The sequence below is a fragment of the Monodelphis domestica genome, chromosome 3 (assembly GCF_027887165.1).
Source record: "Monodelphis domestica isolate mMonDom1 chromosome 3, mMonDom1.pri, whole genome shotgun sequence".
In the NCBI taxonomy this organism is placed as follows: Eukaryota; Metazoa; Chordata; class Mammalia; order Didelphimorphia; family Didelphidae; genus Monodelphis; species Monodelphis domestica.
In genome coordinates this window covers 411,226,074-411,238,441 of record NC_077229.1, presented here as the reverse complement: position 1 = coordinate 411,238,441, position 12,368 = coordinate 411,226,074, and positions in this window count along the sequence as shown.

Genomic DNA, 12,368 nt, shown 5'->3' with positions numbered 1-12,368 from the left:
TTAAGCCTCTCTATCTGTCTCATGAGAATCATTTTATCGCCTTTCCTGCTTCTGAACTCTTATAAGTATTAAATGAAATTAACTATATGAAAATGCTTGGAAAGTAAAGAGCTTTCTAAGCATGTGCTATATTATTGCCATAATTAAAACATGGAAGGAAATAATTTTTTACCTTGACAGACTTAGGAGTATAAGTATCACTATATAAAAAATATCCGTGGAGGCTGAGTCCCTGCTTCAAAATTCAAGAGTGACATACAAACACACTCATGGAAATTTAAACTCATTATCATTTATTGAAAGGCACTAATGATTCTAATGAAGGCAGGAGGATTTCATTCAAATAAACACATAATTATAGTTAACAAAGCAGACAGGACCCTAATTAATGAATATTTTCATGCTGTTCATGTTTGGCTGATACTCTAGATCATTCAATAGTAAGTTCCTTCTCTTGGATCATTTCTTCAACCTTAACTTATGACCCCTATGTAGATTACTTCAAATAAATATATACATATGCACAAGTACATATGTATATTCCAGTGGATTTGTGATCTCATTGATCTGGTTATTCTCTCCAATAATCAAGCTGTGTTAAACAATCCCATGAGAATATTATCCATATCCTTCCAAAAATTCACTCACATTCACTTGATATTACATGGATACCAAAAGAGCATTCAGACTGTCAGTAACCCCAAATTTTTGCTATATACATAATCCATTCTCCTATGTTCCATTATACATTTCTATGATGGCACCCTTTATAATACTTCTCTATAATTTCTTATTTGTTACATTATATACAAATCAGACCCACATGTGTTTCTATATACCACTTTGTGTTTAAGTACTTATAAACACATACTCATACAAATATACTATATGTATATATTGCTAACTTATTCCCTGACCTACACTGCTAAATTTTTAACTGCCTATTAAATATCATTACTTGGTTGTCCTGCCAATACCTCAAATTTGACATCTCAAATCTTCTCTTCCTCCCCCAATTCCCTCTTCCTGTTTATGATACCACCATTCTACCAATCGATAAGGGTTCAGTCCTCAACCTAATCTTTGACTATTCCTTCTCAACAGGTATAATGATAAAAACCACTGATGCTGCCCATTGGACTTTCATGGCTAATGAAGTTAATACCTAAGCTTAGATTTATCCTTTAAAGGGAGGGTTGGAAGAAACACAGGAATAAGAGTTGTTGGAGAAAGAAAAAACTCAGATAGGAGGATTGCACACAGAGTATCGATATAGATCAATGAAATCTGGGGGGTGAGAAAGCCCATGAATTAATACTCTACCACCAAGGAGAGACTCTCTTTTCCAGAAATGACAGTAGAAGAGTGTCAAAGGATTTTATTGATCATATGAAAATACTTCTAGATAAAAGAGAAGAGTCTTGAGTTGAGCAAGAGTTAAAGCCAAAAAACATTAAGAAACAGAGCTGTCATGGGGAATTGCAAACCCATACAACTTCATAGAGTTGGAAGAGAGAAGGGTTAGCTCTCTGTCAATCTTGAGTTCTTCCTATATACCTTCATTTTTTGATGGGCAATCAAGGCAGTAATAAAACTCTGGAGGTGATGATATGTCTCTGGTAAGTTATATCTCATTTGAAATTCTTTCCTTTAGTGGGTAGGAGCAGAAAGAGGGCTCAACTCTTGGGTAATTCTGTACATGTTGGATCCCTAGGGGACAAAATGAATGGTCTAGGGAATGAATTTTCCATACTTTCTATTAGGTAAAATAAAGCTGTATTTTATCTCATGTTGTGTTTGCCTATGTGCATTTATGGCAAAGAAGAGCCATTAATCTGTTCTGTAGAGGCCTAGACATAAGTTAAATCCTAATGTTCTCGTTTAATATTCTTCATTTGGGTGAGGCAAAATGTATGTTCTGATATTCCTATGGCAAGTCGTTGGGGAGGAAAATGAGTCAAAATTTTTTTGAGAAATGCCCAATGTAGAAACTATGCCATATAAACCCCAATTTTGCTTCTAGATCACAGATTACATATAGCTTTGATAATGTTGCTCCCCTGATAAAAAGACAGAGAAATTCTAAAAGTTTTCAAACCAAGTCAATATTGATTTTGATCCTTGCTAACTACAATGCAAAACTGATCAGAATGATGTGTAAAATGTACAAGGTAGTGTTAGAATTTATGAGTCAGGCTTGAAAAATTAGAGTAGAGCTTGAACACTCTTAGAAGCTTATGTTCTGAAGTTTTTATTCCAAAAAAAAGGAAGTAATAGTTATTGGGAGCTCTAGAGAATATAGCTGCCTCCCCCCCCAAAAAAAAACAGATTTCCTATAACTTAGACTGGAAGTCATTGGAGACTGATCTTGGAATCACCTTAAGATGAACTATTTGGGAGCAGCCAGATCATCAACTTACCGTAGTAAAGGTAAGGGAAAAAAATCAAGTAGAAGAAAAGGATTAGTAAGAACACTGTAAACAAATGTTTGCAATAACACCAGTTTGACCTAGGCCACCATTTATGTTGACCCCCCCCCAAAAAAAAGGATATTCTAAAAAGCAAAGAATATCATTTTGTTCTTCACTTATAGGAGTTTTTTTTACAAAGTAAAGCAGTCACCATAATGAAGGAACAAAAGGAGCTCAATCACCCATAACCAAAGAGCAAAAATCTGATCTCCTGACCAAGCAGAGATCCATGGCCACTAAAGGCAACACAGCATTAGACTGCAAACTCCTTTGTGTCTCATGGTAGAGAAGGATAGTCAAAGATAATGAGCATCATTGCTGTCTCAAGTGCCCCAAAGCAGAGGATAGGAAGACAAGTGTATAGAAAGTTTGGCATGGGAGCTACATTCTCTTACATTTAGAGATGATATCAGAGGGAGAACAACATCCCTTTTCTATCTACTGATGGAATTGATTTGTTGGCATTTCTATAAAAATCTATTTTCATTTTTTAAGGACAGTGGAGTCACAGAACTTAAACTCTTAACATTTCAATCTCCAACATTTTAAGTCAGAAAGTTGAAAAAATCCTGTAGTCAAGGGAGTTAGGAATATTAGCTGAATCTGACCAGATATGTACTGGTAAATGCTGCTTTGGAGGTGACACCATCTTAAAGCCTTGAAGAATAATTTTTCAAAAGAATGGGAAAAAATCAACAATATTATTATCAAAAGGGGGGATCAAGAGGACAATAACAGCTATCATCCCCATTTCTATCTTTTTCATCTCTATAAAATATTCATGAGAGTTTATATGTGCATCAAGGCTATCCTTGATGAAAGTATGAGCAGGGACAGACAAGCCTCTATAGCTAGAATACAAGATTCTCACTGTTTAATGTTTGACAATTACCAAAAAAAAGTATTTTACTCTTTTAAAGAGAAAGAAATTCTGTCTTAGTCTCTCTCTCTCTCTCTCTCTCTCTCTCTCTCTCTCTCTCTCTCTCTCTCTCTCTCTCTCTCTCTCTCTCTCTCTCTCTCTCTCTTTCTCCAGTCTTTCCTTTAAGTGATAAACTCAGTTGCCTAACCCTTTCCCTTCTCTTTTAAACCACATTCTAGGAAGTCACTTATTCTTCTTAAATATAAATCCACTGAGCTCTCTAGGAACATATAGATTCACAGGGCTTTGAGTTATAAGAGTCTTAGAAATCATCTAGTTAGACCTTTTCATTTGAGATCAAGAAATCAAAGCTCAAAGAGGTAAAGATTTTCACAAGATCACAGAATTAGAACATTTGGCCAAGATTGAACCCAGATTTTCAGATTCAAAATACTATGCTCTTTCTGGTTTCTTAGGGATAAGGGGAAAAGGGAGTTATATTTTAGATATTATTCCTCAATATGGATAGATTTTCTTAATAATGAAACAATTCCAGACTGTGACAGGAATTTTATGAGGATGAGATCTATTTGGAAAGCAAATGAAATCACAATGCATAGATAATGACTTATTGATGGACTTTGAACACAGTTTGAGCGAGGAGAGAGGACACTCAAAGATCCATATATTTTATTTCATTAAACAACGTCCACTATAAAAGATAAATCCTTTAACCGTTGCCATGCTCATGGAGCCCATAAGAAAGGAGGTGTCTTAATCTGACATTTCATACAGCACTTAACTTTGATTCCATTTTACCCCAAATGATATTAAACTGGTCAGCTCATACATGACTAATCAATGGTTGTGCCAGTAATTCAGCATTGTCACGTTTATGAACTGTATAATTATCTGTTTGTTCTTATTAGGTCTTAAAATTTCTAGAGCTTGGTGGGTAATTATCTGACTCACTTGTGGAAAAGCATTACATAGAGCTGTGCAAATGTTAATCAGTTCAAATTTTTCTCCAACCAGAAGTCTGCCACAAAATGGAGAAGTGGATACACAACTGAAGAGAGGAGGAAAGATCCAAGTTTGGGAAGCTGAAAGGTGAGAGCAAAGTGTGGATTTTGATTTACTTGTGGCTGCTGTCACTTTTCTGAAGCAATAATTGCTCATTTCAGAAAGATCAGTGGACCACTAGCAAAGACAGCTATATTATAGTACAGTACGTTAAATAACAAACAACACACGGGTTCTTTAATGATAAGATCTAGATTCAAAGTCTACTTGTAATCCTTATTTTCATTCATTTATTCAATAAACATTTATTAAGCACTTATTATGTGCCAGACACTGTGTTAAATGTTGTTATACAATTAGTAGAAGGAATAATCATATCGTAATAGTATACTATATGTTTAATCTTGAGCAAGTTACTTAAAATCATTTTCTCAGCTCCAAAATGAGGGAGTTAAGTTCTCAGGTCTCCACCAGATCTAGAACATGATCCTAAACTATGTCTAAAGAATGTCAAAACAGCTGCTAAAAAGCAAAATATTAAAGCCAAACCAATGACTAGTATTACATAGCATAAAATAAAATTTGTTTGATTAAATTGAGCATTTTTTTCAAAAAAAATGGTATATAGATCTGACTGTAATATCTTAAAATATGGATATCTGAAATTGTGTTTTCATAAAAATAATCAACTAATTTTTATTAGTAATCGACCCTTTTTATGGCTTGGGTGCTATGGGAGATATAAGAGAAGAATATGACATTAAACAGTATTCTTGAAGAGTTTTCCCTAACATACTTACCTTTGCCTAAAATGTCTTTTCTCTTTTCTGTCATGACTTATTAAAAGTCTCCCTCTATCCAAATTACTTTGAAAAGTGCTAAGGCCCATGTACACATCCCTAGGGTATTCTACTAGAGACTTTTTTCTAATTGATATTAACATATTAATGACTATTCTTTAGATAGTGGTTCAGTCTCCATTCTAACTAACTCCTATGACCTAATTCACATTCAGTGCTACCTCGGGATGCATTTGGAGAGATTTGGTGGCCAAGACTGGAGAAGTGGTGATCTCTCCTTACACTGCCCCATCAGACAACTGCTTTATTGCCATTCTCAGTTCTGTGAGCCATTCCCTAGGAAGAACATTGATAGACAAGAGATAGTATAAAGGAGAGCAATCAGAGTAGTCAAGTGAGTGCCACAAAAGCAAAAGTTGAAAGAAATGGGAATTTTTAGCCAGAAAGAGAGAGAGAGAGAGGGAGAGAGGGAGAGAGAGAGAGAGAGAGAGAGAGAGAGAGAGAGAGAGAGAGAGAGAGAGAGAGAGAGAGAGAGAGAGAGAGAGAGATTTGAGGTAGAATATGAAAGTTACCTTTGAATACTAGGTTTCAAACGGAGGCCCATAACCCATGCTCTTCCTATTGTACCACATTGTCTTCCTTTAGCCTACTGCTATATTCTATTTCTCAAATTAAAAGCACTATTCCTCTATTCAATAAACATTTATTAGGTGTCTACTATGGGGAAAATAATGCCAATGACTGGACATACAAAGACAAAAAACATGAACCACATTTTTAGGCTCCTGTTTTTGGTCATTTTATTGCTAAAATAGTCATCCCACTTAAAATGTAGCATTATTATTCTTGGATCCAAAATAGGCATCAGTGGCATATGGTTTCTAATTTTCTGTAATTCCTCAGACTAGGAGAAAAAGTCCTTGAAAGCAAGTACTTTGTCATATTCATTTTCCCAGCCACCAAATCTTTGGATAAATGAATGAATAAATACAGACTTCCCACAAGCTCAACTTCTCTAGTCACCACACAACTCCAGTCTTCTATGTCTTTCATGACTTAGAGCTGATGTTTTTTATGCTCTGCCTCTGTATTCTATTTACAATATATTCTTTTATATTTGTTCAGGTTGTTCTCAATAACTAGAATACATGTTACTTTCTCATCTCTTTGCTCATCTACTGTGCTGAAACTTCCCAAATTGTCTGTTTATCCTTCATTTTCTAAGAGGACCAATACATCACAAGGTAATGCTTTAAATTGTGCCTGAATTGGATTAAGACCAAGTATGACAAAGCCATCAGCCACACTCTTTTTCATAATCATCGAAGTCCAAAAGGGTAGTTGAGGAAAGGAGAAATGATACTCAGAAATGGTCATATGAGTAGAGAAAAAAGGACAATATAACAAGTGTAGCAGAGTGAGAATCAGCAAGACAATATCTGATTGATATTTGATTATTTCTCTTTATATTCAGCAGATCATTCTAGATTGTCAAGATCTTTTGTGGATCCTAGTTCCATTTTCCAACTATCTATTAACTTCATTTAAGCTACAAAAAGATAAGTACAATATCTACCTCATTGAGCCAGTACTGAGGGAAGACCACTGATTCTGGAATCAGAAGATTTAAGTTCATCTCTCAACTCTGACACTACTAGTCTGTTCTTGGGTAAGTTCAGCTCTCTAGGTCTCATTTTCCTCACTGAAAAAATGAGATGAATGGATTTGAGTTCCCCTTTTAGCTCTAAAACTTTGATCCTAAGTAATTCCATTTAATCATATCACCAATACCCCACAGATTTGTTGAATGGGAACCATGGGGATAAATATTACTATCCCTCTTTTTAGTTATTATTTTCTGTGAATTCCTGGGTTTTGTCTCTATTAGTCTTTTTATGTCTAATTTCCTACTCTCTATTTTATCTTAATTGCTGGTTGTACAAAAGTCATTTCCTCCTTTCCTCTTCTTTTTCAAGTCATCTTGATTAGATCTTAAAAGTCTAAAGTCAAATATTTTCGTTCTTTCTCAGCTTTTTCTAGTGACCAAGAAGCCATGACTCTTGTATCTCAGATCCTGATCCAGAAATCCAAATATCATTCTCTGACTTTATGTTTAGCCTAGCCTTCTCTTCCTGTATTTTCCTTTGTCTTCTAAAGTCCTTTTCTTCAATTGGTAGGAGTGATGAAAATATCACCAGTGACCCTGGGGATTTCCTTTCTTACTCAGGTCTCTGTAATACCAAAATTCAATTCAAGAACTAGTTATTGCTTCTGGCAATGGGGAATAAAGAATTAAAAGATATAGTCTGTGCCATAAAAGGGTTCAGTGTTTCACTGAGGAGATAACACACAAAACAGATAAGAAAGTGAAGCCACAAATTAGGTACCAAAATGAGAGGTAAAACATCTGACAAAAAATTCAGAGGCAAGTACAAGCATAACACTGGCAAGGAACCACAAGAGGATGGCCTGAAAATTTTTACAAAAACTAATTACTTTTAATTAAAAATATGAAATCATCAGAAGAGCAGTTTGACTAGTGGCCCAGTTAAGCCAGTTATAGCAACACAGTTCACTTCTGGCCTTCCTGGAAGATTTGCAAAAGATAGAGGGGCTGAGATCAGTGGTTATTTTATAACCCATTTCTCAGCTCTCTCTAATAGGTGTAACAATGGCTGGTAATGGGGAAATATATCATTGCCACTCCTGTGTTCATAACCTCAGAGAAACCCAAACCTTTAAATCGCTGGACAACCTTGACAAGAAAAAGAACCACTTCAGGAATGAGGAAAACACAAAATAGTATGAGGCTACATTCATGTGTTTATATGAAATTAAGAAGGTTGTGTCTATATTGGCCTTTTTCCTTCTCTTGACAGAATTTGAGTTGTTTACTTTGAAGAGCATCTTTGTCTCTTCTTAAGAGCACTTTTAAAAAAATCATTTCTTTTGAGTACCTTTTATTTAGGGACAGCCAAGTGTAGTAGTTGATAGAGCATCAAGCCTGGAGTTGAGAAGATTTGAGTTCAAATCCAGCCTCAAACACTTACTAGCTGTGTAACTTGGGGTTTACTCCTATTTTTTCCTTAGTTTCTCCATCTATAAAATGAGCTTGAAAAGGAATGGCAAAGACCAATCTAGTATCTTTGCCAAGAAAACCACAAATGGGATCACAAATTGTTACATTTAAGTGACTGAACAACAATAAGCCTTTGTCAACTGAATGGAATCAAAGGTCCAAATTCTTTTAAAATTAGTATTTCATTTGTTGCCTATAATTCAATAAAGTATCCATTAAAAGGCAAACTATAATTGCAGTGATTTATTTTCAGGACTACAGTATATGGTTTTCCCATTAGCATAGCAGTTATTTCTTATTCAAAGAAAAAGAGAGAAGAGAGTAATTTAGCATTATTTGGACCACAGCCTCCTTAAGCATGGTCAACAATGGCTTCTAAAACCAAGGAGAAGAAACAGATTTCCTTGAGTATGTTACTATCAGAGTTGCTTTCCTCTTCATCCATAATTTAGTGGACATGCCATAAGACTTTTAAAGCTGAAGTTGGTCTTTGACATGCCTATGAAAATCCTATTACTGAGACCCAAAATAAAAGGATAAAGTCCCATAGTAATTTTTTTTAAGTCAAAAGATCTAGGGTGAGCATACCTGGTTTCAAAAAGTATTGGGTGAATCAATGTTTATAAGACAGATCCCAGCTGCCACCCTCATTAGAAGGAAACTCTAGATCAGAGATTCCTAAACTGGGTCCATGAACTTTTTAAATATTTAAGCAATTTTTTAATATTTGATAATTATTTCCATATAATTGGTTTCCCTTGTGGTCTTAGGCATTTATCTTATTCACTAAAATATTATTCTGAAAATGGGTCCACATGTTTCACCAGAGTGTCAAAGGGGTCCGCCATTCCAAATAGGGATTTTTTAACTCCTACTTTAGGCAGAAGAAAGAAAACTTAAATAACTCATTGGTACAACAAATAAGACTATAGCGAAGACAAAGTTTGTAGACAATTGGCCTTACCAGATCTGTTTTGTCATATTTTTGTCTTTCAATTGGCCTATATCTTCAGATGCCACACGTTCAGGGGAGAAATATTTTATTTTTCTCTGACCTGTGGTAAAATCATTCTCAAAAATTAGACTTTTGCCTTTTTATTTCCTCCTGGCTAAATTAATTCCTTTCCTTATTCAATTTGTGGCTACTGTTCAGTCTACAGAGCAAGGACAATTAGATACTCACAGGCTTGCTGTAAATCAAGTCACTGAGGCCCTAAATAATGGCATAAGGGACAGCAGCTCATGCTAAGTACAAGATTTAGAGGAGGCAAGACTGAATTCAAAATTGCTGAATGCACACAGGTGTGTGTGTGTGTGTGTTTGTGTGTGTGTGCTCATACCCACAAAAAGCTGGCCTTTCCGGACTGAGAGAGAGAGTGAATATGGATGTGTTTAAAGGCATTCAGATAGCCAAGTCCTGCTCATGTTCCACCATTTAAAGAATCATTTGTGCTAATAATAAATATGCCTCAAACAAATTTACCGGGACAATTGAATGGGGATTATCATTCATTCAAATTCAATTTTAACAAATATTAAGGAGCATACCATGTATATAGTTCTGTTAAATATTTATGGATATTAAAATTTTACAATAATAAATTATGGAGATGACCAAGTAATGGGAAACAAGCTTAGAAAGGAAGGTAGAAGGTCACAAAAGATAAACTTTTACCAATTTCTGTTGTTTGAAGACTGTTGGAACTCAATGGAGATTTAGAGCTAACTGCTGCTTCTTTACCCGCTCCTGGACAAGGTCTGTCAGGCAGTTTACACACCTACAAAATAAATAAAAGTTTTATGAGGGGGAGGCAAAGTAATATACAGCAAAGGAAGGCTGCCAAGCATTCACCTTCCCACATCACTCATACCAACTGCCTGCTGTGTATGAAGATTTAAAAGGTTGTGTATTTGGCATTGTTGACCTCAGCTATCTCCATTAACTCCCTGTCACTGAGTTATGATCCAGGGATTTTCCCTTGCATGGGTCTCTGGGGAGGCGATGGTAATGGTATAGCAGTTTAAGGACATATTCCATATATTAGGGTCAAAGTTCTTCATATGGTTTTATAGGTTGCTATTTTGCTGACCATTAAAAGGACGCAGTATGAGTACAGCTCAAGACTAGAACTTTCCAGTCCTGAGCTATGCTCATATGGACTGGCTAGAGGAATTTGAGGAATTCACTCAATCTGACTTATATGTAAAATGTCAAAAGTAATAGGAGATACATTTGAAAAAGCAAGTTGGGAAGGTGTGTGGTACATTATAAAAGAGTGCCAGACTGCCAAAGGGATCCACCATATGAAATAGGGAATTTAGAACTCATGCTCAAAGCAGAAGAAAAACTTAAGTGGAATTAGAAGCCTTAGATTTGCCTCCTGGTGCTAGAGCTTTCCATTTGTATGACAGGATGAGTCACTGAAATCCTCTGAGCCTCAGTGTCCTTATCTGGAAAATGAGAAGATAATAACAGATGACCTTTAAAGCCCTTTTCACTATAAGCCTATGATTCTATGGACCACACTGGGAAGAGAGGTAAGGGCTTGACTTAATTGAGGACTTCATCTAATAGGCGCTGGAAAGCTAGGAACAGTTCTGGAACAAGAGAGTAAGATTATGGAAAAGGTAATGACCAAGGGATTTAGAGGATTGATTTATAACTATTTTTGACAATTAATCGGCTCATTAGATGTTTTATGAGTGATTACTTTGTATTCTGAAAAAAAAACTATTCTGCATGGATATATTTATATGCATACGCAAAAATGTGTAAGTATAAATATAAATAATAAAATAATAAAATAAAATAATAAAAGTATAAGTATAAATGGGTAAGTATACACACATATATGTATGAATATTATTTACATATATGCATATATGTTTAGTATATATTTGTGTTGCATACATACATATATAATATGTGTGTGACTTAAAACTACATTAAGACTTCTGGAATACCGTGTGTGTGTGTGTGTGTGTGTGTGTGTGTGTGTGTGTGTCTGTGTGTGTGTGTGTCTGTGTGTCTGTGTGTCTGTGTACTGTCCCTGAGCTATCCCCTTCACCAAGCCTCCTCTGAACTATATGTTGCTTTCTTTAGACTACAGAATGCCACCAAGCTCTTAGTGGGGATGTATATACATATCAGGATCTAGAGATTCTGGCATCAGGGGCAAATTCAGTTGTGGAGTAAGGTCTAGCTACTCCTGTGCATGGCTAAAATAGACTTAAGGTATCTGAGTTAAGAAAGTGAAAGCAAAATTTATGATGAAGAGAATAAGCAAGATGATAAACTTATTGGTGAGGAGGGAGAGTCATCTAACAGTCAAGAGATGTCATAAACTAGGACCTGAACAGAATGGATTACCCTTTAAATGAGGAGAGGTGTCTGCCCAATGATGGTGGAAGAGGAAGGAGACTGAGAGAGTTAATTAGAAGCAAAGGGAATTCCTTCCTCTGAACTTTTATGTCAGGGCACAAGAGAGACAGAGATTGCACTAGAGAAATTGTCAAGAGATGATGGAATCTTGCAAAGAAATTTAGTTTCAAGGAGCACTCACCAACTGAAAGAATGTGAGAGGAAAAGCTCAAAGATAAGGGAAAATTGAACAATTGTAGCCATTGAATGACACCTTTGCCTCTGATTACCCCCAATGATTGCCAGCATCCTTCTTGCTGAGGACTCTGGACCAGGTGGCACATTGGGGATAGTCTACTACAACAGGGAGGCTACTACCAGGAGAATGGCATGATCTAAAGGGGCTGGAGAGGAGAGGAACTAAGGTAGGGACTCCAGGGATCCCCAGAGGATAACAGGAGGTAAAAAAGCAGACCACTTATATATTGGTCCTTGGGGCAAAGAACTGACTGCTCAGTTCTAATTCTAGCTTTGTTTATATATATATATATATGTATATACATATATGTATATACATATATATATATATAAAGTAAGATAATATATATTCTCTGATTAGATTTGTTGATTTCCTTAATGACTATAAATTTGTAATCTGTATCACACCATTTAGCACTTAACTGCTTTCTAATTGTTTCTTATATATTCATTTTAACTCCTCAATTAGATCCATTCCTAGAATCCCCAAAACCGAATACTCTTAGGGACCTGGTTG